The 24,532-nt window shown below is 47.6% G+C and overlaps 1 long non-coding RNA gene across 2 annotated transcripts in view; it reads right to left on the bottom strand.

The window, feature by feature from the left end:
• Nucleotides 1–23,599, bottom strand: part of LOC130850897 (uncharacterized) — a 48,193-nt gene extending 24,594 nt beyond the window's left edge. The window contains exons 1-3 of one of the 2 annotated variants that reach the window (XR_009053050.1): nt 21,718–23,599; nt 16,373–16,815; nt 15,396–15,637 (exon numbers count right to left, since the gene is read on the bottom strand). This is a non-coding gene — a long non-coding RNA (uncharacterized LOC130850897). Of the gene's footprint in view, nt 1–15,395; nt 15,638–16,372; nt 20,956–21,717 lie in introns of those variants that run through there. The other variant, XR_009053048.1, reaches the window with a different exon arrangement.
• Between the last annotated feature and the right edge of the window lie 933 nt (nt 23,600–24,532).

The following is a 24,532-nucleotide window of genomic DNA, read 5'->3' as shown; positions in this document are numbered from 1 at the left end:
ATTAGCTGTGTATGGGTGCTTTAGGTGCCATATAAGTAAGCTGCAGGTGCTTCCCTGTCTCTGAACATCACCTCACAGGATGGACACTTTCCTCAGGGTCTTCAGTGTCTCTGGACAAACAGAGTTGGGAGGCCATCAGAAGAATGACTTCTATTTTGGAAAAACCTAACTTCACTGAGGTGGTACATTTTGTTCTGCCAGGGTTGCCAGAACAAAATACCACAGACTGGGTGGCTTAAATAACAGAAACTTATTTTCTCACTGTTCTGGAGGCTGGAAGTCCAAGATCAGGGTGCCATCAGGGCTGGTTTCTGATGAGACCTCACTTCTAGGCTTGCAGACAGCCGCCTTCACCCTGTGTCCTCACTTGGCCTCTTCTCTGTGCCCATGATCCCTGGTGTTTTTCCCTTCTCATAAGAATGCCATTAAGCCCCCACCCTGATGACATCATTCAACATTAACTACCTCCTTAAAGGCCCTATCTCCAAATACAGTCACTAAAGGGAGACGGGTAGAGAGTAGAGCTTCAGCTTATGAACTTAAGGGGGGGGACACAATTCAGTCCATAACAGAGGGATTCCTCTGGGTCGTTACTCCAAGGGAGAAAGAAAGGTGATTTGGGGAGTTTAAGAGACAGAAAATGTGGCACATGTATACAATGGAATATTACTCAACCATAAAAAAGAATAAAATTGAGTTATTTGTAATGAGGTGGATAGACCTAGAGACTGTCATACAGAGTGAAGTAAGCCAGAAAGAGAAAAACAAATACCGTATGCTAACTCATATATATGGAATCTAAAAAAATGGTACTGATGAACACAGTGACAGGGCAAGAATAAAGACGCAGATGTAGAGAATGGACTTGAGGACATGGGGTTGGGGGGAGAAGGGGAAGCTGGGACGAAGTGAGAGAGTAGCATTGACATATATACACCACCAAATGTAAAATGGATAGCTAGTGGAAAGTTCCTGCATAACACAGGGAGATCAACTCAATGATGGATGATGACTTAGAGGGCCAGGATAGGGAGGGTAGGAGGAGGAATATATGTATAATGTATAAATACAGCTGATTCACTTTGGTGTACCTCAAAAATTGGCACAACAATGTAAAGCAATTATATTCCAATGAAGAGCTTTAAAAAGAGAGAGAGAGACAGAAAGTCAGAAAAGGAAGCAACAGAAAATGCTCTCCAGGGCTGAGTGGATCTAGTGATCTGCGGGTGCCTCCTGCCCCTCACAGAGCTGGGAAGTGCTAGGAAATCAAAGGGGATGCCTTGTCACACATCTGGAGAGGCTGTGCCATGTGCGACTCCTCTGGGCCAGTTTGGCATAGAAGATGTAGAGCCACCCACCTTCAAGATCTTGTAGACTTGAACAAGGAAGGTATCAGCTGCGAGTGTGCAGATACAAGGTCCGAGCCACCACCCAGCACACAGGACATTTCCCCACATGCCAGGGACAAGGAAGAGCACCAGGGATGACGGAAATGGGATTGCCCACCACCCAGAACCATGAAATCTTGCAGAAGATTCAACATGCTTTAGAGACATAAAATAGCTATTGCACATACCTGTGTCTAGAGTAGCTTTCACACCTGACACTGACATTACTACTTGTGGGCTGGAAAATGAATTCATGGGGAGCAGAGTGAGAGGCAAGGTCTCAAAGGGCAGGTCCAGACGTGGGTGAAGGATTCCCAGCAAGGCTGGACCAGTCAAAACTCATTACACAGGATTTGCATTAATAAGCAGTAGAGTAGATATTGACCCCTTCGGGACAACCAGGCCCAGTAACTCACCCTAGCTTAGCCACTCCCTTTGACTTGGTGGAAGGAATATTAGTTTCCTGCTATAAAAAATTATCACAAACTTGATGGCTGAAAACAACAGGAATTCTTTCACAATTCTGGAGGTCAGAACTCCAAAATCAAGGGTCACCTGATTTCGTTGACAAAAAAAGGTGTTGACTGGGTCACCCTCCCTCCAGAGACTCCAGGGGAGAATCTGTTCTCTCTTCCAGCTCCTGGTGGCTTAAGGCTACCTCACTCAATCATGGCCTTCATCTTCACATTGCCTTCTCCTCTTCTGCATGTGTCTCAAAACTCCCTCTGCTCCTATCTTATAAGGATACATGTGATTGCATTGAGGACTCACTGGATAGTCCCACTCAAGATCCATAACTCACTCACAGTGCCTGCAAAATGAGGTCCATTCACAAGTTCCAGAGATTTGACACAGATATCTCTTGAAAGGTCATTTTTAGCCTACTACAGGAGGGTCAAGACCTTGAGAAGCTTGGCCAAGTGTGACCCATCCCCCCACCAGCCAGGCCTGCCACCATATCTCTTGGGACAAGGCCTGGCACATAGTGTGGTGGGCTCTTGAGATTTGCTGAATGAAGAGTTAGTTGGGTAAAAGCCAATTCGATGAAAAGTAAAGCCATGGGCTAGGCTCACCTTCTTTTTTTTTTTGGCCAAAAATAAATAAATTTATTTTTTCAAAAAAAGATGCAAAAGTTTTATTATGGAATAAGCATTAAATCAGACTGCGATTCACATGGGCCATGATGAGCAGTAGACGTGACATGTAAGCTGTGTAGCATGTTAGCAGGTGATCAATGCTCTGGGAAATAGTAGGCTCACCTTTGAAAGGACTTATCCATGGACTCTAAATTTTTGGATTTGTTTGTTTCTTTGTTTTAAAGTCTTTATTGGAATATAATTGCTTTACGCTGCTGTGCCAATTTTTGAGGTACACCAAAGTGAATCAGCTGTATTTATACATATATCCCTGTATCCCCTCCCTCTCACGGCTCCCTCCCACCCTCCCTATCCTGGCCTCTAAGTCATCACCCATCATTGAGTTTATCTCCCTATGTTATGCAGCAACTTCCCACTAGCTATTTTACATTTGGTAGTGTATATATGTCAGTGCTACTCTCTCACTTCGTCCCAGCTTCCCCTTTGCCCCCACCAACCCCGAGTCCTCAAGTCCATTCTCTACATCTGCATCTTTATTCTTGCCCTGTCACTGCATTCATCAGTACCATTTTTTTTTTTTTAGATTCCATATATATGAATTAGCATACGGTATTTGTTTTTCTCTTTCTGGCTTACTTCACTCTGTATGACAGTCTCTTGGTCTATCCACCTCATTACAAATAACTCTAAATTTTTGGATTTTTATTGACTAGATAAACCTACACACAAACACAAAAGTTGGGAGAGGGGGCACTCATGGAAAAACCCCCACATAGAACTTTCAGCCTTTTAAATTGCTAAGTGAGGAGAGTGAAAGAAAATGCCATTTACTTTCATAATTATTTCATAAAAGAAAACATTTTAACACCAAAAGGAAGGTCATTGCCTCAAATAAAGGACAGTGCTTGAAATTAAATAAACCTAGCCTCATTAAAAATTCACTCAGTTCTTTTTTTTCTTTCTCAGTTTGCCACAGACAAATGAAAATTCCCTTATAGACCCATTCCAGTTTGCAAATGGGCATCTGGAAGCAACTGCAGAGAAAAAAATGTTAGAAGGGAAAAAGCTAAAATGAAGCTGGACCCTGTGGGGCTCCTGGGCACAAAATCCTTTCTGTGTCTGCTGTTTCTTGCCTGTAGGAAATATACTTCATTCAGCCTCCATGACCTTCTCAGGTTTCCAAAGGGCAGGTTCAAACAGCTGCTAATCAGGGAAGGGAGGGGATGCGGAGACAAGGAAGGAGGAGCCAAGAAACAGCAGCCTTGGGTCCTGGTTCCCCTTCAAGGGGCATACATAACAGTATTTTTGAGCTGTTTTGCAGATACTGAAACCCCCACCATGTGAGAGACGTTAACTGTATGCTGCCCACAAGCACGTAGACCCCAGACCAGCTGGAACCAGAAGGTTGATGATGCTGACTCCCAATTACCTCACCACAACCAGTCAGAAGAATGTCTATCAGCCGATCAGCCCTCCTCTTTGAACCACTGCTATAAAACTCCTCACTACCCCCTCCAGCTCGGGACACACCATTTTGAGGGCATGAGTCTGCTGTGGCCCCCTCTGCCTGGCAAAGCAATAAAGCTATTCTTTTCTACTTCACCCAAAATTCTGTCTCCAAGATTCAACTTTGTACCAGGGTACAGAAGCCGAATTTCGGCTTCAAAGCTACTCAATTTCAAGAATGAAGGAATGAGCATCTGTTGTTCAGAGAGCCTCCCACTCCCCACAGTGCCCCAAACTGGCCATCAGAACTCCAAGGCATCAGCCTAACTGTGCCCTTTCCCTGCCATGAAGCAGACGCGTGCATCCTTCAAGAGCCTCTCCCTTCACCAGGGGCCACCCCAGGGTTGTTCCAGAAGCACCCACTTCCTAAGGACCTAATGTGTGTCTGTTCCCCATCACTAGGCCCAGGTGAAGTGAGCTCCAGGTGTTATTGTTGAGGAAGCCAGGCAGGGAAGGAGGCACATTCCCCCTGGTGCTATGTGACCAGGGGGATTTTACCACTGGGCTCCAAGAAGCTTTCAGGACACCTCACAGAAAGAAGCCACTGCATCCCAAGAGTCAAGCCTGTGAAGTCCCTGGAGCTAGACCAGAAGTTCCCTCTGATCCCTAAGAAGAACTTAGGATTCTTGTATATTGCTGGCTGACCCAGAATTTGCACAGTTATCTGGAGGACAAAAAAAGGACCAAATACCTAAAAACAAGCCAGATGAGGGGCTGAAGGGAAGGGGACATGGCACTTAAAAAAAGAAAGTTTTGGTTATGCAAGATGCGTAAGTTCTAGCTAGAGATTTGCTATACAATGTGTATGTACACTTAAAAATTTAAGAGGGTAGATGTCATGTTATCTGTTCTAACCACAATTTTTAAAAATAAATAATTTTTTAAGCTAGACTCTTTGACCCAGCAAACCTACTGCCAGGAATTATGAGAAAACATCAGAGATCCATCTGCATTTTAGGTATAAGAATGCTCATTCTAGGGACTTCCTTGGTGGCGCAGTGGTTAAGAATCTGCCTGCCAATGCAGGCGACATGGGTTCGAGCTCTGGTCCAGGAAGATTCCACATGCTGAGGAGCAACTAAGCCTGTGTGCCACAACTACAAAGCCTGTGCTCTAGAGCCAGTGAGCCACAACTACTGAGCCCATGCACCACAACTACTGAAGCCCGCATGCCTAGAGCCCATGCTCCCCAACAAGAGAAGCCACTGCAATGAGAAGCCCACACATTGCAATGAAGAGTAGTCCCCACTCTTCTCAATTAGAGGAAGCCTGTGTGCACCAACAGAGACAACTAGAGAAAGCCCACATGCAGCAATGAAGACAACACAGGCAAAAAAAAATTAAAAATTTGAAAATTAAAAAATAATGTTCATTCTAATTACATGTAATAGGAAAGCATTGGGGAAACTGGAAATACCTATGTATTAGGATATCTCACAGCTAATAAATGTTACCCTGTAAAAAAGAATTCTTAATTACATTTAGAAAACAGTCACAGTAGAATAACAAGTTGAGATATTTGCTGGGGTTTGCTGTGACTGGATAGAATAATTGGGGAGAACAGGAACTCTTGTTGTTTCTTCTCCTTATGTTTTTTCCTCGCCCACACAAGCCAAGGCTGCACACACTGGCGTCAAGGGAGATTGGTGATGCAAGGCAAACAATCTGGGTTTCAGGAAACTGAGGCTCAAGGAAATCAAGCAGCTCCCTGAAGGCCATGCATCTATCAATCTTCTGGGTTTTGCTTCTAAATTCTAAAGTCACTGGCGCAGTCTTCTGGGGAAAGGGAGAAGCTATTGATAGGGTGAGAAAGAGGTAAGAGAAGAGGGGGGAGAAGGTTTACAGAAACTCTGCCCCTCCTCCCTACCCAGGTCTTCATCCCCTGACCACACCACAGGCAGACGGTGGCCCCAGGGGAATGGTGGCAGCCTGCCCCAGGGGACTCTCCCCAAGTTCTAGCCTCTACCCTGCCCCATTTTGACAAAGTTCGCCTTGGCAAACCGAGCACAGAACCTGCAGCAAGCCCACCGTCAAGGAACATTTGTCAATGATCCCACAGCCCAGCACAAGCAAAGGACCTGGGACAAGACTCACTATTTGCAGGCCAGTTCTAGGGAGACCCAAGGTGTGGACGTGGGGAGCCCACCAGTGCAGCAGGGTGGATACACAGAAAGAGAAAATATTTGCCTTAAAGAGCTAATCTGCCTCTTCTTCCATGCCCAGATTTATGGAATAAAATCCATACTGACTATAGTAGTGAAGTGAAAAAAGTAGGTCTTAAAATAGTGTGACTTGTATCAATCCCATGAGGAAGGTGATGCCATTTCACAGATCAGGAAACTGAGGCTCAAGGAAATCAAGCAGCTCCCTGAAGGCCATGCATCTACCAAGTGTCAGAACAAGGTTTTGAACCCAGGTTGCCCAACTCTACAGCGTCGCTCACCCTCCACAGCCCCCACTTCCACATCACACCCATGTGAGTGCACGCTGCAGAAGCATATGGGCTAAGGGGATCATAGTCTAACCTTGGTAGTAATAAGTTTTCTCTGTGTTCTTGTCCATATTTTCTGTAATAAGCATGCATTTCTTTCATAATTAGAGAAAGTTAAGCTATATTTAAAACAGGTGGGGAAAGGGCCTCTGCGTTCCCTGACGTCCCAGGAAGCGCCCAAAGCTCAGAACAACCCCAAGTTAGGGCAAGTCGTCCCACAGCATGGCCCATCCCCCACCTCTGCAGGCTCAGGACCCTGCTCGTCACCCAGCGGCACTGAGCCCAGCTAACTCTTTAGGGCCCAGGGGAGAAAGCCACATAGACACAGAGGTCAGCTGAAGTTGCCTTCTCCCCTCATTTAGAGAGTCCAAAAGGGACCACAAAGGGCAGCTCCACTGCCTGCTCCCCACTACTCCCTAGACTCCATGCCCTGAATCCACTCACACACTGGGTGGGCAGGCTCCTGGGGCCTGTCAGGCTGCAGAAGGCTTGGCTGTGTAGGAGCTGCCCTCCCAGACCCAAGGCTGGGGGCAGCCCAGCTCTGGCCCTGACATCAGTTTCCACCAAGACCAGAACTGGTAAGGGAGGCTCAGATTCCACTGAGTGGGGATGGTTTACTAAAAGCCCCCTTGAGAGGGGAGGGCAGAAATTTCCCTGATGGTCAGAAACAGGTGTGGGCAGAGCCCCCCAGTTTTCACCCATTCCTGAGGACCATGTCAGCCTTAGGGCAGAGACACCTTAGGAGCCCTTTGGCCACCTGTCCCATTCAGCCTCTGACAGCTCTGTCCTCTTGTAGCATCCACGGTGGGCTCTTCTTGGTTGCCCTATCTTATCTCAGCTGGGACAGCTTTCTAACTTGTTCCAAAAGGTTTTCTCTCCTCTTCCCAATGTGTAGTCTGTCTTGAGCCCTCCATTTCAGGAGTCCCAAGAGCACGGGAAGCCACTTCCTGCCTCAGGGCCTTTGTACTTGCTGTACCTTCTGCCTGGAGCACTCATCATAGGACAAGGCTGGGTCTTCAGGTCTCATCTTAGAGTCACTGCCACCGGAGCCCCCTGACCTCCCTAAGTAGGGAGCCAGGTCCTGAGCACAGCATCCCGAGTAAATGGTCACCACCTGAAAAGGATGAAACTGGCCCAGTGTAGGTGGATGAATGGCTATGGCACTGGGCTGCAGGGCAGGGTGATAATAGGCAGTCATGGGGACGGTATCAGATAGGAGAGTCAGTGCCCTGTCCGAAAGAGACAGCCAGCGTGCAGCCTCAGTCAGGGTGCTGCCTTGCAGAAATGTAGGCTGTGCTGCTGAATTTCTAGTTTTCAAGAGGAGTCAGAAACCTGGATGTCCCAGGGAACTCTTTAGATTGTTTCTATCAGCGTCACGCACTGTGGCAGGCACCAACAGGTTCTCCTCTGAGTCCCTGGGGTTGAGCTTCGCCTGGGGCTCAGATTGCCCGTCTCTTGGGTCCTTACCTCCTCTCACCAGTGTCCTCAATTCCACACCCCACCCCCAGGATGTGTCTGGAGTCCTGCTCTGGCCTTGCTGACACCACTGCCCAGAGGGCAAAGCTGGTGGCCTCACCTCTGACCCAACTGAAGGGAAGGGCCCTACAGGGTTTTTCCAAGGCTGCCAACCCCATATGAGTGCCCAGCAGCATCACTGCCAAATCACCAGGGAACACAGACAAATGCCACTCCCACCACTCGAGTTGGTGAGCTGTTTCCTACCACATCCTGCCCTCCCACCCGCAATCTGCAAACCAGCATGTGTGCCTCCATTTCACTAATTGCAGGCTAACGGATGGTGCTAGAACAGTATTCTGGCTCCTGGGTACCAACAAGCAGAAGCCTCAGGAAGGCACTGCCTGGACTCAAGTGGGCCGGGGCAGGGAGCTAACCCCCTCCTGGCTCCGTGAGGCCTGGGGTCCTTTGCCCTCACAGTCTGGAGCAGATCCCAACATTTTTCCCAGCTCTGGAGCTCAGTTCCTAAACTCCCCCAGAAGGGACTTCCAGCTGGAATAAGGCTGTCCATCTCCCAACCTCTTCAGGCCCTTCCTCCACAAATCCACAGAGTGACCGCTGAGATTCCAGCTACGGAGGAGACAGCAGGGAGACAGCGTGATCTTCTCTGGCTGGTCGGTGGAGTGAGGAGATGCCCCATCCCTGACGCCTTCTTCCAGGCTGAAATCAATGTGCAAAAGCAGGGGTTCGTTCGTTAGTTCAAAAACTGAAGCAAACACACTGGCAGGGACTGAGCCTGGCACCAGGTGGGCTGTATTAGCTTATTCAATCCTCACAGCAGCTAGATGAGGTCAGCTGACCCTACCATCTCCTTTTACAAACTAGGAAGCTGAGGCGCAACGCTTTTAAGTCACTTCCCCAAAGGCATATGGCTAATAAGTGGCAGAATTGGTATTGAACCGCAGCCAATGGAGGTTGCAAAGCCTTAACGCTGCCCTGTACCTGTCAAGAATCTACTGGGACAATTGTAAATGTACACTTGTTCACATGAGAACATGCTCACAGTCTATTATTGAGTGAAAAAGAAAGTGGCAAAAGAAAACATAGGAGATCAATCCCTTCGGGAGAAGTAAATATATACGAACAAGCAGTTGCAGAGGCTAACACGTGAAAAGTCATGCCCCAGTGACAAGGTGGCAGAGGATGGTGGGCCAGACAGACCTCAGCTGAGTCCTGGCTACTCTACTCTCTCCTCCAGTGGCAACTTTCAATAAGTCACCCTCGCAAAGCCTCAGTTTCCTCATCTATAAATGAGAGGCTGCATCTAACATCATCCCTCTATGGATTAAACAGAAAAGACCACCTAGCTCATTGTTCCATTTATATGAAATGTCCAGAAAAGACAAAACTATGGAAACAGCAAATAGATTAGTGGTTGCTGGGGGCAGAGGGTTAGGAACGGGGACTAACTGTAACCAGGCCTGAGAGATTTTACTGGGGCGATGAAAGTATTCTAAAACTGGACTATACTGATGGTTGCACAACTCTGCAAATTTACTTAAAATCTCTGCATTAAAATGACTCATCAATTAAAATGGGTGGATTTTATAGTATATAAATCATACCTCAATAGTTCTTAAAAAATTATATGAAGTTGCTAGTACACAGCAGACCCTCAGCATATAGAGGTGGTTGGTTATTGCCAGTACGATTAATAGAATTGTCAACAGGCTTATGAAGTGGTATTCGAAGCAAATTAATGTTTATGCTTGTCTGTAACTTTTTTTATGTTTGTACAATAAATATGTATTTCTTGCATAATAAAAAGAGAATGAGAAAAACAGTTCCACTAAAATATCATTGAAGAGAAGGACCCTATTATCATGGGGGTGATTTTAATTTTCTTCCTTTGGCTTATTTTCTCTTTGGCAACAGTGAATATGTACTGCTTGGATGAAACAGAGACTGTTGTTTTCGTATACAGCTTATTTTATATTCCACCTTGGGCTAGATACTGTGAAGCATACACACAGGAACATGAGAGATTGTCCCCTAGAGTCCTTCCATCTGGAGTGGAGGCAGGACAGATACAGGACCGATCTGGAAAGCTGAAGAAGGAGGAGACAGTCTAAGATAAGAAACCAAATGCACACCCCCAGCAGAGTTAGAAGACCCCCCTGCAGAGCAGGAACATCTGCAGGCTGAGAGCTGAGGGCCAGGGAAGGTGACCTGAGAAGTCAAAGAGGGGGAATGTCCATTCCCTCCATAAATATTAACTGAGCGCTGACTGGATGCCAGACCATGCTAGGAGCTGGGGACACATGGTGACAGGTCTAACAAAGTTGCTGTTTCATGATGCCACGCTTCCAGCCACCCCAACCCGCCTCTGAACACAGCACTCACCAAGCATACTGTACCTGGAGAGGGTGGGGGCAGGGACTCCACCTCATCCACAGCTGCGGGAGGGCAAGGGTAAGAGGAGGCCCAGAATTATGAGATGGCCTGGATTCTCATGTCAGCACTGCTGCTAATTCCCAAGAGTAGGTCTCTTCCTTCTCCATGGGTCAGTTTCCCCATCAGTATAAATGAGAGAATAATGATTATGGGCACAGCTCCAAAGCCAGAAACTTGCTTCTTGCCTGGCTCTGTCACTGAACAAGCATCTTGACCTCAACCAGGCAGCTTAGCTTCTCGGAGCCCTTGTTTCCTCCTTTGAACAAATGGGTGACATGAGAGCACCGGACAGGGTTTGGGAGGTAGGGAGGATTAAACAAGGTAATGCATAGAAACATGTAAGGGCACCGAGTGTATACTGGGCAAATGTAAACTGCAGATGCAGCTGGCTTCCACCAGATGATGGCTCAGGGAGATTCAGAATTCCTGGGGCAGCCCAGCCAGGAAGGTCAGATCTGAGGTAACAAACACCGCCAGTTCAGCAAATGCAAACCTAACAGCCTAGTTTGGCTAGAACGTGGGAGGGAAAGAGGCTGCAAAACCACTTGAAGAAAACAATAGAAGATAGTCCTCCAATTAGCTTCTCCAGCCCGTTATCCACATACTCAGTCCAGCACTGCCACCTGTTGGAGCTTTGCAGGAAAAGACACCTTTCCCACTGGCTAGGGATCTTTAATCCCAGCAGGAAAAGATGGAGTGGGAGCATTAGAGACTGGGGTGGGGCGGCGTGCAGATAATTCCACTGGAGAGCTTTGGGTGGAAGAGATTTGAGCTCTGGGGCTGTAAGACTCAAATTCAAAGCTCAGCTTTTCTATTTACCAGCTGTGAGACTTTGGATAAACTATTTAACCTCCCCAGCCTCAATTTTCTCATCTATGAAATGGGAATAACAATGTCTCCTTCTAGGGGGATAATACATGTAAATTACTATACTTAACACAGTGAGAACTCAATAAAGGGTTTTTTCCCCTCCGGACCTCTCCTCCCATCACAACTTCTAGGGTTTAAAAGGTGAGGTACAGTGCAGAGGTCAAGGTCTAGGCTGTATCATCATCACTTAGTGCTTGTCAAAAATACAGATGTTCTGATTATTATTAGAGAAATGCAAATCAAAACTACAACAAGGTACCACCTCACACCAGTCCGAATGGCCATCATTAAAAAGTCTACAAATAACAAATGTTACAGAGGATGTGGAAAAAAGGGAACCCTCCTACATTGTTGGTGGGAATGTAAGTTGGTGCATCCACTGTGGAAAACCGTGTGGAGGTTCCTCAGAAAACTAAAAATAGAATTACCATATGATCCCATAATCCCACCCTTGAGCATATATCCAGACAAAACTGTTATTTGAAAAGATACATGCACCCCTATATTCATAGCAGCACTATTCACAATAGCCAAGACGTGGAAACCACCTAAATGTCCATCAACAGATGAATGGATAAAGAAGATGTGGTACATACATACAATGGAATACTACTTAGCCATAAAAAAAGAACAAAATAATGCCATCTGCAGCAACATGGATGCAACTAAAGATTATCATACCAAGTGAAGTAAGTCAGAAAGAGAAAGACAAATAGTATATGATGTCACTTGCAAGTAGAATCTAAAATATGATACAAATGAAACTATGAAACAGAAACAGAATCACGGACATAGAGAACAGACTGGTGGTTACCAAGGAGGAGGGGGTGGGAGAGCGATAGAGTGGGAGGTTTGGATTAGCAGATATAAGCTTTTATATATGGAATGGAGAAGCAGCAAGGTCCTACTATATGGAACAGAGAACTATGTTCAATATTCTATGATAAACCATAATGTAAAAGAATATTAAAAGAACATATATATATGTATGTATAACTGAATCAGTTTGCTGTACAGCAATAATTAACACAACATTGTAAATCAACTATACTTCAATAGCAAAAAAAATACAGATGCTCAGGCCCCACTGAAGTTGCTCTGGATCCGCTCTCTGGTGATGATGGCCTAGGAGTCTACCTTTTAGCTAAGTCCCACATGATTCTTACACTCCAAGTTTCAGAGTCACTAGCACAGGGCAAAGAACACCAGGGTAGGAGTTCTAGTTCTGACTCTACCAGAAGGGCATGTCCTTTGGCCTCACTCAGTTTCTGTTTCCCTGCTCATGAAATGTAGCCAAGAATCCTGGCCAGTGTGCCTCATAGTGGGAGGTAGGGAGGATGCACTTTGGAAACTATGATGGCAGTGCTAACAGGAGAAGCAGGGGTGGTCAGAACAGCAGGGGATGGAGAGGTGATAGGGAGGAGGAGGAGCAGGCAGGGCTCCCTGGCCCCTCCCTCCAGCAAGGACCAGGATGCCCAGGGGCTGAGTATGCAGGGCAGATGAGCCTGACTCTCAACGCCCACAGAGTTTATCACCTGCAAGCTGTGTAATCCATCCCACCAGGTAAAAGGGAGCAGACAGAATTCCAGCTTTGGACCCACAGCAGCCACCAAAATAGGCCAGTCCTTTCTGAGAAGGGGGTGGGAGGAGGGGGGAAGAATCTGACTTGTGCCTAGAGCAGCAGCCCCTCCGCTCCCCCCCACCCTCCTAGGTCACCTTTCTCTCCCCTCTGAGGTGCTGATCTCCTGGTTGGACTCACAGTCTTCCTATATCCTGGAGGCAGACGGGGTCTTCATTTTGCAAGCAGTAAAATCAAGGCCCACAGAGGAGATGAGAGTCCCTTGCCCAGCATCTCTTAGTAAATCCCCAGCCCAAGGCTCACTAAGTCCTCCTGACAATTACAGAGTAGGCAGAGCAATGATCAGTATTTATATTTCCATCACAAAGAGGAGAACTCCAGATCAGAGATGCAGATATGTAATTTATCCAAGGAAGGGAGGGAATATGGGGATATGTGTAAAAAAACAGATGATTGAACCTGGTGTACCCCCAAAAAAAATAATTAAAAAAAAAACAAAACAAAACTTTCCAAATATTGTCAAAAGACAACACCTAGAGGTTCAGAAAGCTAAGTAAAGCCCAGACAGAGTAAATGCATAGAAACACACAGAAAGCCAGAGAGTTCATATAAGGACCGCTTTAAAAAAAAAAAAAAAAAAAGAACACACAGCAGAGCTGAGCCTCAGACCAGGCTCTCTTCTTACTACCAAGTCAGGCATTTGTATTCCCACTGCAGGTAAGACGCTGGGCCAGCTGGCCTCCAGGCCTCCTCTCATTCTGCCTTTTATGATCTCAGGGCTATACCCTGTTCTTTCAGGTTTATCTCCCTCTACTTCCCTTAAGAAACCAACAAGGTTTCAGGCTTCCTCTCTGTCCTTTGAGCAAACCTCAAAATTTTCTCCCTATTTTCCTGTTCCAAACCTCCCTCCACTTCATCCAATTTCATGCCCACTCTTGCATATTTTTGGAAGCTCTTCAGTCCTTCAAAGCCCAGCTCAAGGCCCACCTGCTCCAGGAAGCCTTCTCTAATTCCCCTGATGAGGAAAATGTCAACTTGGTGTGGAGCAGGGCAATGAGATCAGAAATGCCAACCATTCAATTAATGAGCACGTGAGCCAGGCCCTGTGCTCAGAAATGCAGGTACCTGTATTATACGTATTGTGTCCATGTGCATCATACTTATACCCGTATACACATTCCTTCACTTATCCTCAAAATCTCCCTATGAGGCAAGAACTGACAATATGGCCATCTTACAGATGTGGGAACCAAGCCTCAGCTTGCTGACCCAATGCACTTGAAGTTATCTGAGAAGCTGTCATCCTGCAGAGAAAGGCTCAGGGGGAAATATTAAAACCTAGTGTGAAGAGGGGAGAGTGTTACAGAGAAGCAGGTTTCAGAACAACATAAAAAGAATGTGGAACTAAAACCCCATGAGGACCTGCGGTTACAGGGCCCAGGGTCCAGAGGGCCATAGGGCCATCGTTTTCCTTGTGTGACAGCCACTGGGTAATTAGCACAGGACTTGGGCAAGCTTGGTCTCACTCAGCACAATCATCTTTTTAGAAAGACAGTTTCCTCATCCCACGGAAGAGTCAAAGACTGGAGTAAGTCCTAAGCAGGTTCACCCTGGCCATAGTGGGCCTTCGACTAGAAGCAAGCTGGATTCCAGAATCTGTGTGCTTTCTGATACAGGGGTTCCCCCTTATCTGCAGCAGAGGGGTCCATTCCAAGACCCGCAAAGGATGCCTGAAACCACAGATAGTACTGGACCCTGTGTATACTGTTTTTTCCTATACACACATACCTATGATAAAGTTTAACTTATAAACTATGCACAGCAAGAGATTAACAATAATAATAAAATAGAACAATTATAACAATATACCGTAATAAAAGTTATGTGAATGTGGCCTCACTCTCTCTTTCAAAATATCATATTGGACAAATTTAATGTCTTCCATTTTAACTTATCACATACTTATCATGCACTGTGGTCATAACTTTTGCAATTTGAGGTGCGACAGCAAAACTAGCATGAATTTCTTTTTCCTTTTTCACAATTTCACAGATAAAAATCCATTCTTACTATAGATCTTAGCAACCTCAGCATACAATTTCATCTTTTCTTATTAAAGTTGAGAATTTTTCCCTTTTCCCTTAAAATTCCCATTTTATGGCTTCACTTTGCCATATCTGAATCACTAGCACCACTGCTCTGGTGTTTTGGGGCCATTAGTAAGTAAAATGAGGATGACTTGAACACAAGCACCATGATACCTTGACAAGTGATCTGATAACAAAGTTGGCTACTCAGTGACTAATAAACAGGATAGCTGGATGATTCATGCCCTGGGCGGGACAGAGGGGGACAACACAAGATTTCATCGCACTACTCTGAACAGCACACAATTTAAAACTTATGAGTTATTTACTTCTGGAATTTTCCATTTAGTATTTTTGGACCTCAGTTGACCACAGATGATGGAAACTGCTAAAAGTGAAACGGAGGATAAGGCGGGGCTGTTGTACATGACTGATTCATTACTTACAAAGTTACTCAGAAATATTTACCCAGAAGGCGCCTCTACTGCTTGCCTGGCTCGTGGGCACAGTCCTGACCTGCCGCCATCCTGGGTACCTGGCCGCCCTCCTGACGCTCAGTCGACTCTGACGCTCCAGGACACTGGATCCTGCGGCAGCCGCTTGTGAACCTGCAAGTCTTCGTGATCTTCAGGAGCTCCATGTGAAAATCACGGTGCTTCTGGAGGGGCTCGCTCCTCAGTAGATTCATGGCTCTTTGCCAGGACAAGGCCCTGGACAAACAGAAAGCACAGTGGGGAGAAGAGGGGAAAGGGTGGAGGGGTGGGTGTCCATTCACCCAGCAAGGTCTGAGGGTCCCTCTGTTGGTGCTGGGGGTACAGTGAGAACAAGACAAACCCCGGAGTCCCAGACACGGACGCTTCCTCCCTCCCAAGTGAGCCACGGAGGAGGAGAGCACAGGAAGGCACCTCCCACCCGGGAACCCGGATGGTCCCACCAGCCTGGAGCCCCTTCTTAGCGGCTGCTTTGGGCTCTACCACACTCCACAGCCAGAAAGGGGGGAAAGGAGGTCAAGGTACCTGTCAAGATACCCCCAAGAGTTCTGCCCACTCTTAGCCATAAACCCCACCTGTCACTTCTTATTACCCTTCCAGGCTGAGCTCTGAGGGGAGCTTCCCAGGGTGGCCTCCCAGAATCCCAGCCCCCACACCCCATCCTGCAGCTGGAAGTGAGCTCTCCCTCCATCCTGTGTCCCTCTTGCTTCCCTGTGTGTCCATCTCATCAAGCTAGACACAGTCCAGGCCAGGGACAGGCTCTGATTCCCTCAGGGACCTCTCCAGGGTTTTAGAGATATTAAAAACATTTTCTAAAAGAGTGAGTGAGCGAGTGAGGTTAGGCAAGGATAGAAGGGTCTGGCTGTTCCACGGTCCTGACCCTGTAAAGGAAGCTGATTGGTGACAGGGTATCCAGGCAGGAGGATATGAGTAGTTTGGGTTTATCTTGTTTACCTGAGAAGCCACCTGGCAGGCAGCACCACCAAATGCAAAAGAAGGGCAGCCAGGTGTGTGTCCACAGGAAGCATTAAAAAACTAGAAATTGTGCTCAGTGGTAACTGGGTTATCCAGTGGGTTCAGGCAGCGTTTCTACCAAAAGGGTCCATGGAAGCCTAATCGGAGAGGTGAGCTGTAAGAACAGAAGCCACGGTCAAATTTATATAGTGAATACAGCACATTTCTTCCCTACTTACAGACCCACAGCGCCCCTCAGCCAGCAGTTTAATCTGGTGCTTCCCACACTAAATTGCCTTTTTTTTCCTCCTTAGTAAAACTTATTTAACATCCCAAGGAACGAGCATTCCATACGACACACTCAGCAAACAGGAGGGTGCTGGTTATTCAGATGTCTGTCTCTCAAGTAGGCAATTTATGATGGTCTGGAAAATTTTCTTCCTCTAGTAAAAAAAAAAAAAAAAAATCTGTATTTTACAATAATTACAGCTTTAAAACAAAAGGACAAAATTCCAATGGTGGACTGTTAGGCACCAGCCAGCCAAGTGGGAAGGGGGAGGAATCTGCCATGAAATCTCCTTTGCCCTCTGTCCTTGACTACAGACGTGACCTTTTAACAAGTGACTCTTCTGTGACCCCAGTTCCTGTTTTGTAAACAGTCGTGAGGATCACATGAGTTTCTCGGTAACTAGTGCTACAAGATTCACAGCATCCAAATAACCTTCTATGTTATGAATAGCTCTTATTATCCCAAACATACAAATTCAGTGATTTCCTTTTCTACTCACGTGGTAAGCTTGATGGGCTTATAACTTAGTGTAATAGCCCTTTATGTGACATAATTTTGGAGTGATATGCACTAAAGGACAAAGGAGAGATAAGAGGTATAGGGAACATTTAGAAAGGGAAGGATTCCTGTGTGCTGCAGGGTTGGCTGTTAGGAAGGCTTACTGGAGGAGTGGAAAGGTAAGTGGGGCGTGGCCTGGGCAGAGAGGACAGTCCTGGGAAGGAAAGGATGTCAAGTGAACACAGGCCTAGAGGTGACAATGAGCACAGCCTGGGTCTCATTAACACTGCTCTGGATGGGCAGGGAGTCTGCTCCCAGGAAGACTGCCGCTGGCGGGAGGCCAGCCAACCACTGGGAGCTGGCTGCTCTGCTATATCTGCTGAGGAATAGAGTCATCTCCAGGTCCTGGAGGTAACAAGAAGTGACAGGTGGTCTGATAAGCAGAATGCAGTGTTTGCTTCCCCAGAGTGCAACATTTGCCTCTCAGGCAGATCTGTGAGCATCCCCATCCCTCCAGAAACCCCTCCAGGGCTGGGTTGGTTGGGAATCACATGGTTGCAAGAGGCAGAAACCCACTGAAGATCACTCAAGTGTAAAGGTGGTTGGGGAGAGATTGGAGGCAAATCAGAGAAGGCAAGCAAGGCAGGGGTTGGGGTGGGGCAGGGGGGACGGTACAGCTGGACCTTGGGGAAAAAATGGAAAAATACCGAGTGCCAGGGGCTCCATCTCTGTCTCTCTTTCTTTCATTGTCTTTGTCTAAGTCAATATCTCTCTCCCTCCCTCTCTCTCTCTCACACACACATCTCTATTCCAGTCTCTCCCTCTATGTCTCTCTGTGTTTATATCTCTCCATCTATTTGTATGTATGTATGTATGTGTGTCTCTGTCTCTAATTGTTATTGCAATCTTCCCCCCTCTAAGGGCCTCTCTCTCCCTCTCTCTCTGTCATTGTACAGTAGCCCACCTCTGGTATGTTTCTCTCTATAGGTCCTCTTTCTCTACCTGCTCCTCAGCACACATGGTACACAAATTGCCACCCCAACCCCCAGCCCTAGAGTCTGCTTGACCTCTTAGCCCCAGCTCTCAATAGCATCAGTGACCCTCAGCAATGACTCTCTTTCAAGAGAAAATCTGACTGATCCAACTCAGAGTTCAGATGACCATTCCTGGTCCAGTCAGTTTTGGTCAGGGAGAGTCCCATGATGACACCACGATGGCTGCATCTAAGAAGGGGTCTGGGATGGGCATTGCCCTACAATGCAGCTTTTACAGCAGGACAGAACAGCACGGTGGGAAGGGCACTCACTAGGAGTCATGGGATTGTGTCTCCTGTTAGCTCCCATGGAATAGCTGTGTGACCTGGGGCAAGATACTGCCCTCTCTGGGTCTCAAATACTACATCTATAAAATGAGTTGGATACGGTGTTCTGTTAATACACTTCTAGCCCCCAAATTCTATGATGTCCTATTTACGAAACAGGCATGGAGACCAGGAAAAAGAGAGAAGAACCTGAGAAGTGACGGAGCAGAGTGTTGAGAAAAGGGAAAACCATGTCCTGTCAGAAAGGGTTGGTAGAACTGTGTCCAGGGCAGGTGCTGAGAGTGTCATTCCCGGGGCAACAGAGGTGGAACAACGGCTCCTGAAGTTCACATGCCTCCTCACCTGCAGAGGCTGTTGTAGATGCAGATTCCAGGCCTGTCCCAGATGGTTTGATTCAGCAAGTCACCCCAGGTGACTGTGGTATAAGTAGTCTCAGACCCTCCCTCTAGAATCATTGAGTGGGACTTTTCTAAGGGTTAGAGCTGCTTGAGGAGGCACTGGGCTTCCTAGAAAAGGTAGTGACACCCCCCCCCCCACCTTTGGGAGCATGCAGGAAAGGCAGGGCTGCTCTAGATGACCTCAACCATCCCTTCTTGCCTCCTGTTTCTCCAACACTCTGAAGTTCAAACAGAATCAAGACTGCAGTGAGAGCTCAAGACTCAAGCTGGGAAAGATTTCCCCTCTTCTTCAGCTGTTTGTCTGGGCCTCACTTGTCTAAACTAGAGGCCATGGATCCTATGTCCAGACAAGGGAAGGGAAGACACTCGGACAAACTGATCCTCCTCTGCCTCTCCCATTACAGCTCCTGGGCTTTCAAAGGCTAGCTTCTGGGTCAGTGGCAGTGCCTCTAAGATACTCTATTGAACTAAGACTTAATTGTTGTCCAGAAATAAGCAGAATCTGGGTGGAAGGAAGGAGTTCAATCCTAGACTCTGCCAGGAAGCCCCAGATCCTGAAGCCATGAGATTAGAAAAACGGCTCATTTCCCTCCTCTGAAGAGGGTCCCATAATCTGTAGGCTAATTGGGTCCTATGTGTCCTGGGGAGGACCCAAATAGACCTGGAAATTTAATACTTTATTAGAGGGCTCAAGAATTCACAGAGCACCTTCACACCAACTATCCACTTAATCTTCTTAGGAATCTGGTGTAGTGGTTGGTTGTGTGTCAAATGGGGAAACTGAGGTTGAGAGAGGCTGGGCGGGAAGTGGGGCAGAGCTGGAAGAGATGCAGATCTCTACCTCCCTCTTCGTTCCGTGCCCCCCATTTCTCCAGGAAAGCCCAGGCTTGGAGAGGTGGAGGGACACCCCACCCAGTCAGGGCTGGAGCTGGGACAAGGAGAGGGTGGGTTGTCAAGGGAGCAAGTGGATGGCCAGCACGCTTATTAAGCAGATGGCCCTGTCTCAGGAGGACGAGAAGTGACCAGCTAGGATGGGATCTTTGCAGAAGAGGTGAGGGGGCCCACAGTTAGGCAGACAGGAGGCCAGTGGATTTGGGTGTCAGGAAACCTGGAAACTATGTGTGTGGCCTGGAGCGAGTCCCTGTTCTCCCAGGCCTCAGTGTCCCCATGTGTCCTTTGGTGGGGCTAGACTCCATGATCTCCAATGTCGCTCCTACTCTGGCACTGGGAGCTTCTCCCCACCATGGTTACCTCCCTGAGACTCCACCTAGCCACTAGCAGCAGAGGGTCAATGTGACCCAGAGGCCACAGAAATTCCATGGACTTTCAGGTCAGCTCTGGTTCTGCGCCAGGCACCCCTAATCCCCACAGTGTCCAGAAGTTTCCTAGAAGCCTCTACATTACCTGATGTCCACAGTGGATAGCCACACTGCGAAAAGCTGCAGTGATTGGAACTGACCAGAAGATGGAGCCAAATGCCCTGAAAATCTAAGTTTTACTTTGTGGTGAGTTTTTATTTCTAGAGCTACGGGTGCAGAAACTAAACCATAAACACAGTAAGGGATGTACTCAAGGTACCCCACCTTGAGTGGCAGAGCTGGAAACCAAGCCCCTCTCTCTTACCCCTGGGGCTGGCAATAATCCTGTGGGGAGACTCTGAGGCATAGACAGTGAACCTTTAAGTGGATGGGGTCAGGTTTTCATGTTTCACTTGTGGGTAGGCAATGTGGTCAAACACACTCATATGTGAAGCTCTCCTCCCCACATGCACCCACCCCACAGCTATGTTAACTTTGGGAAAGTCTCTTAAGCTCCTTAAACCTGTTTTCTCATCTGTAACTTAGAATGATGATACTACAGACCTACTGTGTTGTGACATTAAATAATTGAGAACCGCTCTGAGCACCATGCCTGTGGTATGGTAGGGGAAGAAATACATTCTGGGGCAGTAAAGACCAGGGAAGAGGACACTTCAATGAAGAGACATAGATTTTAGTCCAAATTCTGACACTAGCTTCTTGAAGTCTGTGACCTTATACTATAAATGGCTGCTATCAGATTCTTTGCAGAGCACGTGGTAAAGGTGTGAGAACCCCCACCCCCACCCCCACCACCCCCAGCACCGAGAGGCTACAAGGGCAGGATGGAGGAGGAAGAAGCAACCAGAGAAAAACGATGGGGCGGCATCAAACTTTTCCTACTTTGACTTCTCCAAGAGCAGCCTGAGGCAGAAGGCAGCTGCATCCATTAATCTGCTTCTTCACAAGCTTCAAAGAGAAGTTTGTTTGGAAGGTAAATTTCCAGAGGAAAAGGAGAGTGTTATTTGGGAATGCTGTTCCCTGGACACGGGACTTGGACAAATGACTCTTGTGTGGAACTGGGACCATTTCCCTGACCAGCTAAGGTGAGGCTGGAGAGGAATCGGGAGCAGAGCTCCTCAGCTGGGGCACAGGGACAGCGTCCCCTAAGTCAGAATGCCTTAGGAAGCCCATAGTCCCTTTTCCCCAGCTACTCAGCCCTCCTCAGTAATTTGTATGTGGTCTTTGAATCTGCTTTCACAGCCATGTGACATAGATTGGTCCATTCACAAAGTGCTGAAGTCACTTTACAGCTGGCCAGCAGCTTCCTCCCTGGGTCCTCTTATCTCCAAGCAGAGCAAGCCTCCCTCATCCCAGGACATCAGCCTGCCAAGAGCAGCTCAAACCTGGACAGCACAGTCACCCCAGAGGGAGTCTCGACATGAGCTGTGACCCTGGCAAGTCTCAGTTCCTGACTGTTCTGACACAGAGAAGGTACAGGAGCCTCACCACCTGCTCAGCCTGCTGCCGCTGCTCCTCACATGATGTACTCTCAGCTTCCCCTTCTCTTTCTGCTCCTCCTTCTCTTTGTCATCATCTCTGCCAAATCCCCGAGGGGATGGTGAAGAGAAAACATGCTTTGGTGAGAGGCTGGCTTGATGTGTGACCTGAAATCATCAGGGTCTGTTCCTCCCATGCCCACCTCTCCCCTTCCTCTCCACCTTTCATGTGCATAGTTGTTTTGTTTTTTAGCTTTCTCAAAGCACTTTCATGTAGCATATTCCCTTTGAGCCCTAGTGCCATTTTCAGAAGTGGTTAGGGAAGGGATTATGGACCCATTTCACAGAGAGGCAAACAGAGATCCAGAGAAAGAAAGTGGCATCTCTAAAAACATACAAGGAAATTGGTGTCACGGGGGAACTAGAATCTTGGATTGCTCCCTCCCAGTCCAGGGTCCTGCCCTGACCAAGTAGGCTATGATGGTTATGAGAGAAATAGTCCAGCTCCTCCATCAACATTGAGTGGTGGCCCTAGAGTTAAGCACTTCCCCAGGAATGACCTAGAGCTTCTGCCTTTGGGGGAGTCTTTGGGGTCAGCCTTTGGGCTCTTGTGGGCTGTGGGAAGGGAATTTGGGTGTATGTAATGACAAGTGAGTGTCCACAGATGATGTGCACGCACATAGCATGCCTGAGCTTGGCCGTTCACACTTTAACAGCCCACATGTTCCCCAGCGGCCATTTCTGCTCATGGCTGCCATAGCCTCTCACCCCAGTATTGCTGGTCCGGGACTCCAGACTTCCTGATAGACATTTTTTCTCTATAAATCCTAATCAGGGGCTTCCCTGGTGGTGCAATGGTTAAGAATCCACCTGCCAATGCAGGGGACACGGGTTCGATCCCTGGTCGGGCAAGATCCCACATGCTGTGGAGCAACTAAGTCCATGAGCCACAACTATTGAGCGCATGCACCACAACTACTGAAGCCCGTGCGCCTAGAGCCTGTGCTCCACAACAAGAGAAGCCACTGCGATAAGAAGCCCATGCACCACAATGAAGAGTAGCCCCCACTCTCCACAACTACGGAAAGCCCGCACGCAGCAACAAAGACCCAACCCAGCCAATAAATATATATAAACAAACAAACAAATAAATAACAAAAATATTTTAAAAATCAATAAATAAATCCTAATCGGACCTCGACAACTCTGGGGAGAGTTTCCTGCTGAGCTGGCCCCTTTTCCCACCAGCCTCTAGAAGGTCATGCCTGGGATACAGAGAAAAAAATCCCAGGTGAGCAGGAACTTGTACTTTAGGACAAAATCCATCTTGAGTGAGATTTCTTACTTCTGTGCACACCAAGCTGAGAATAAATAGACTGACAGCAGCTGGCATCTTCCCAGCACGTTCCACTTTACAGAGGAGGGTTACGGATGTTATTCTCTATGATGGACAGCCCTATGAGGTCAGCATTGCTAGCCCGTTGGACAGATGAGGAAACAGAGGCCCAGGCGAGAGGAATTTCCCAAGAACCCACAGAGAGTCAGTGCTCACATAGAGTTCTCTTTGCCTAAAAGCTCAGATATCTCCCAACAAGAGGAGGAGATGGGTCAAGCAGAGAGTCAGGGTAGGGTGCAGAATAAGGACCCTTGCCCCTCCTTGTTTTGCTACTCTCTGTCTCCCTGAGCCAGGCCTCCAACAGCCCACAAGCCTGGAGGGCTTGCCTCCTCATACAGAGCCACATAGGGAGGGTGCCTCCAGCCCCGGGGAGCACAGGCTCCAGAGACAATGGCCACTAAGGTCCACCCCTCCATTTTTCATGACTCATACCAGCCCTGCGCCCTCAAAAGCCTCTCTGCTGAATGGTGAATGTGCCCTGTCTCGGCCTTGGTCTCAAGATTCTCCCCTAAGAACACTGACACCTTGTCCCCCCAATCTCCCCTCATCCTCCCTGCCCCCATCCCCACCAGACAACTTGCCAGAGTAGCAAAGATGAGGCTCGATCAGAGAGCTTTGGGCTTTGAAGATGGGATTTCAGAATGCAGAGGACTAGAAAGGGTGATTGTGTAGATGTAAAAATTGAGGCGCAATGGGGCAGGAACTTGCTGAGATCAGTTGGGGGCTTAGAGGCAGAGTTGCACTGGAACCCAGGTCCTAGAACTCCCCACCTGCCTGGCCAGGCATTGGCCCCACCCCGACCATCCCCTGATCACAGGAACTGATTCTGACAGCCCCGTGAGCTGCCCAAGGACACCTTTCCTCCTCCCCAGGAAGTTTGCCCTCTGATTTGGGGACACCTGCACCTGGGTTTGGAAGGAGACAACCACCCCAGCGAGAAAAGGAAATGAGTTTCTCAAAGCCCAGTCAGCTCAGAGACCTAGGGCTCCCTTCCAACACACCTTTGACTCACAAACTCTCATGGGTGCATATTTCTCAACTACCCCTGCCCACAGAAGGCTAGAGGAATCGGAATTTCTCTGTATGGCCTTAATGGATAGAATTAGGACCAGTGGGTGGAATTTGTACAAAGGCAGATTCCAGCTCCACATAAGACAGAGCTTTGTATAGTCAGAACTGTTTTAAAATGGAATAGGCTGTTTCCTGAGGTGGTGAGCTCCCCAACACTAGAGGCAACCAACCTGCTAGGGGTATTATAGAATAGAGTTCCTCAAAGTGTAACCCAGTGTATCAGCATGAATTATCTGGGGTTATTCTTAAAGGGGCAAATTCCGAGGACCCACTCAACACCCACTGAATCAGACTCTGAGAGTGGGCCCAGGAATCTACATTTTTAACAAGCTGCCAGGTAATTCTGATGTAGGATTCTGACTCACAAATGAATGTTTGAGAATTTCTGCT

The sequence above is a fragment of the Hippopotamus amphibius genome, chromosome 1 (assembly GCF_030028045.1).
Source record: "Hippopotamus amphibius kiboko isolate mHipAmp2 chromosome 1, mHipAmp2.hap2, whole genome shotgun sequence".
Classification (NCBI taxonomy): domain Eukaryota; kingdom Metazoa; phylum Chordata; class Mammalia; order Artiodactyla; family Hippopotamidae; genus Hippopotamus; species Hippopotamus amphibius.
Note: the sequence above shows the minus strand (reverse complement) of the source record. Positions and strands in the feature narration are given on the sequence as shown.